Below are 4,605 nucleotides of genomic sequence, written 5' to 3'. Positions count from 1 at the left end.
ATAACATTTTTTGGTTAATTACTTGGCAACATTTCTGCACTGCAGTCTGCATTGTTTAAAGAGGTGGAAAGCTTCGTGAAAATCAGATTAAACTGCCAGGAATTAGCTGTATGTCCGTTACTAGGAACTATTCACAAACAAAAAAAATCATTCAATGACACCTCCAGTACGGACGAAATCGAAAAATGTGATGTATAACAAAACGAGATTACAAGCCCCGTAATAGACTCGCATTGTGTAGAATTCAGATTACCGGTATGTATCATCTGGGACCAGAGCTACAACTATTCAATAGTGTATAAAAGTGTTCACCCTTGTCCTCAATGTATATATATATTCTTACGGTTTTGCATTCGGGTGGAATGCTTTCATCGTAGTTTTGAAAAGCGAAAAAAAAAAACGATAATCGTTAATTTGGAGAATATAGCTCAGTGGTAGAATTGAGAGGTATCTGAGTAGATAAAGAGCGCTTTTAGTTTGTATGTCATATGGATAGGAATAAATAAGAACAAATATTTAAAAAAGAAAGTCGGGGGTCTAGGTATAGGAAGAACTAAAATGAAGATTGTTATGGCGTTTAGGACTTTGGATGCGGACGTGTTCCGCGCCGCAGTTCCTGGACGTCGACTAGTCGTCTTTATGTCTTAGATTCTGTGCCAAATTGGCGTGGAAGTTGAAATAGATCTCTCCTGCTGTTGCACACACTCGCTTCTCGTGTACTTCTCCGCTTCTTGTTTCCATCTCTTATCTTCTTGTACACTTCTTTCACGCTTCCCGTGCACTACCTCACGCTTCTCGTGTACTCATTTTATTCTTTCCGGGTCCTGGGACGTTTTTATACCATCAAAAGAAGAAAGATGGGCGTCGAAAATAGGGAAAATACTCAAAATACACACGTGTAAGGATTGAGTACAGCGTGAGGTAAGTGGAATTCTCGACTTATTTAATAATTTGTCAAGAGTTACAGAACAATTCGGTTATATCAGGTTACATAAGTTACATAAAATAACAAAGAATGAAGAATGAGGAATCGTCTGTTAAAGAGAATTTTGAAATGTTTGCTGACTGTTTTATTACTCACAGTTAGGACTGTATTTCATTCACAGAAAATAAAGAAAAAAAATAAAAATAAAATTATTATTAAAGTTTTAATTCCTTTTATACTGAATACTAATAATATGAGTGAAATCCAATATTTTTGCTATATATATATATATATATATATATATATATATATATATATATATATATATATATATATATTGTTATGCGTTGTTTGAGATTGTTGTTATTTTTGTATACACTTTCTTTCGTGAAATCGTATTTGAGATCACTCCTCTACTCTCCACCCAGTATGTCAAAGTTGGTTCTGAGTCCAACTCCCTTTAAGCCTCAGTATCGAAACGTCTTTGGCTTACTGGTTCGAAGATGATGAGAAAGTGCACTAAAAGTGTCAATAATGAGAGGGGAGACTTGTATCTCAGAGGTAGGGCTCGTACTGGAAATCGTAACCCAGAGAACTCATGAAGACTGTGAACTGAATCCAAATAGGGAGGAATAGCATGACTAAATTAAAGAGACCATTTCCATTGTTAATTTTTATTTATAAGAATAAAAAAAATCAAAATGATATACAAGGAGTCTTACAATTCGGATATTTGAAATTACAACTTTAGATTATTACTACATGGGCACAACCCCTACATTACAAACGGGTGCTAGAAGGTTATCACGCTAAGGCGCGATTTATTGGAAATAGTAAATTTGACTTGCAATTTGCATTGGCCCAAAGGGGAACTGATAATTTTCAAAGTGTAAACTTGCTCTCATTTTTAAGTAGAAATTTAACGTTAATTTCTAACAAGTCTCAAGGTGCTTGTCCCATATCGGGGGAACTTAGAAAAATAATCACATACCTGATCTTATAGCGAGGGTCCGGGACAAATAGTCAAATGCACTCGATGAACTCTGGAGAAGAACAACAACAACCTGAGCTCGGCGAAGGGTCTCGCTTATATATCGACTTCGTCCCACGCATTTTCTGCTAGTTCTGACGTTGCTCCAAAGCTACGTCACGAGCCTTGACTTGCTTGGAGAAGCTTGTTCACGCGAATGCACAATGGTGGCCAAGACTTCTAGTTTTTTCTATGATTTTCCCCCATCACGCCGGGGTTGAAGTATCTATTTTACATTTACTAATACATCTTAATTTCACGTTTAGCTCCAAATACATAATGTTTTTATGTACTTATCGCTTGCGTGGTGTTTAATAAATTTACAGCCGTGACCCAGCACTTGTGATTTGGGTAAATCGAAGCCAGGGTCATACCACTATTACATGCGTGTGTGTTGGTGTCAATGAGGCATCAGATTGCTAATACAATTAAAGCCTCACCTGACTCCGTTCTCCCTTCCTCTCGTTCTCTGCGACATACAAAATTAGAAAAGCGCGGGCGTCTCACCCCATAATTTGAGTTCGGCTTAGGACTTCGAAGCTTAACTGTGTAACAGTTATCCGCCGACCTCGTTGAAAAAAAATACAAAAACATGTCGAAAGTTATCTTCCTAATAAAAAATATTCAAATACGGAAACAGTTATCCAGGGCAAGTTGCTGGGATTTAAAGGGTTAATATAGAAAGGGCCTTACATAAGGCGCTAAGGAACCAAAAAAAAACAAATTACCGAGAATCTGGAGATTATGAACGAATTACAAGAGAGCGGGATTGTAAGATTTCATGTCTTCCGACTATAGTACGTTTACATGCTACGATAGTTTCACTAACAAAGTAGTAAATTAGAGAACCATGTTTAGTATTACTTTAAGTAGAATAGGTACATAGTATATACGAAGCTCTATGATTTGAACTTTGTAAAATGAAACCTTACAATCATGGCATCCTTCTAGCTTATAATTGTCGAGAGATTTCGTGTGAAAACAAAATAGTAGATTTTTTTAAAGGACCAGTTTCTAACCCTAGTATTAAGTGTGAATTTGAACCAATTACGAGTGCATCTGTTAGTGTCATGAAGAAAATTAAGATTTTGTGAATAAACTGATTTGCTAAGTACAGTCACATTTAATGGCAATTAATGAGTGAGAAAAAGTACATAATTGAATTACAGATACGTGTAAACAAAGTTCTTTGCGTAGATAGTCACACGTGTTAAATGGGATTGTCTCAGACTAATAACATGATTCAGCAAAGAAATAAAAAGATCAAAATCAAGTATACTCAAGAAATAGCGCTTTAAAGTTTGACTGATCTGTACAACAAAATTACAAGAGCAGTTTCCCTTGTTTATAGTATAAACCAAATATGAAACACATAACGATAGAGAATAATGCACTCGACCGTTTTTGTCCTATTTCTAAAAACCTTGCGGGGTTGTGCCTGACAATTAGTGAACAAAATTCATAATATTGTTTCAATATACCATTTATAATTAACAAAGCATCGGCGCTACTCTATTTTCCTGTAAAACAAGAATCAAGTGAAGGTTAAATACCTAGGGCATATAACAAAAATAACTTGAAAATTATTTAAGTACAATGTTACATACCTTGTATTACATTTCTTGTAACACAAGAATTGATCGCATGCCAAATGTTTAAATCGGGTGTGTAATATAACTTGAATGTGGTATTATATGTTGAACAATGAGCAACTAACGATTAGTAAACAATGCTTACTAATTTTTTCAAGTTCGTCTATAAACATTTGATATTAAAATTAAATCTAATTTTATCGAAAAATATAACTTAACATTACTAGGTATTACTATCTACATCGGTTGCAATAAGTGTAATATATCACAATCTTACTGCATAACTCTTTCCTATACTAGTGATCAAAGTATATTTTTTTAATTTACCCATTTTGTTTGCTGAAGCGACCTTGATATGGTTCTCTCATCCTGTGTGGTATGCATCACGCCAGATACATTGACATGTTATATCTATACTAACAATATATAGACATTACAAGCTGATTAACGCACCTAGGGATTGAATACAAATAACTATGGAGCTACTCTCTATGAGATGTTCTGTCAGCAAGAGGGAGACTTTATAAAGGTGAAGAGTTGGCCCTATGGTTAGTGTGTTAGTCTATGCCCTAATGGCCTACGGTAATAACGGATAAAAATTCTACTAATCAGGGATGCAGTTACATTTACCATACTAGAGTACATGTTTTGAAAGGGACTCTACAAGGAAACGCTATAAAGTTTCTTCGTAATTAAGGGGGATGTTGGGGGTCTATAGGTTAGTATTGTTAGTATTCTTCTTATTATTATTATTATTAGTATTAGAAGTAATATTTTTATTAGAAGTTTGTATATTATTTTATCTTCCTAACTACAAAACGAAATCGAGAGGGATTTCTTTGTAGTTACAAGGAAATCTACGACGTAAAGTTACATCATGTTTCGTCATCTACATCGTGTTCCGTCATATTGGTGATTCCTGTTGTCTTATAGGTTAGATTTTAAACACAAAAGTTAACCACAACAAAAGCTATCGCTGAGATAGAGGATTTTATTTTATTTTATTCTTTTTAAAGACCGGAAGTATGTTCCGTTCTTTCTTTTAATTCAAATAACCT

Source organism: Thermobia domestica, chromosome 1, assembly GCF_964235325.1.
Source record: "Thermobia domestica chromosome 1, izTheDome1.hap1.1, whole genome shotgun sequence".
NCBI classification, from domain to species: domain Eukaryota; kingdom Metazoa; phylum Arthropoda; class Insecta; order Zygentoma; family Lepismatidae; genus Thermobia; species Thermobia domestica.
The sequence above is the reverse complement of the archived record's forward strand: the minus strand, read 5'-3'. Positions refer to the sequence as shown.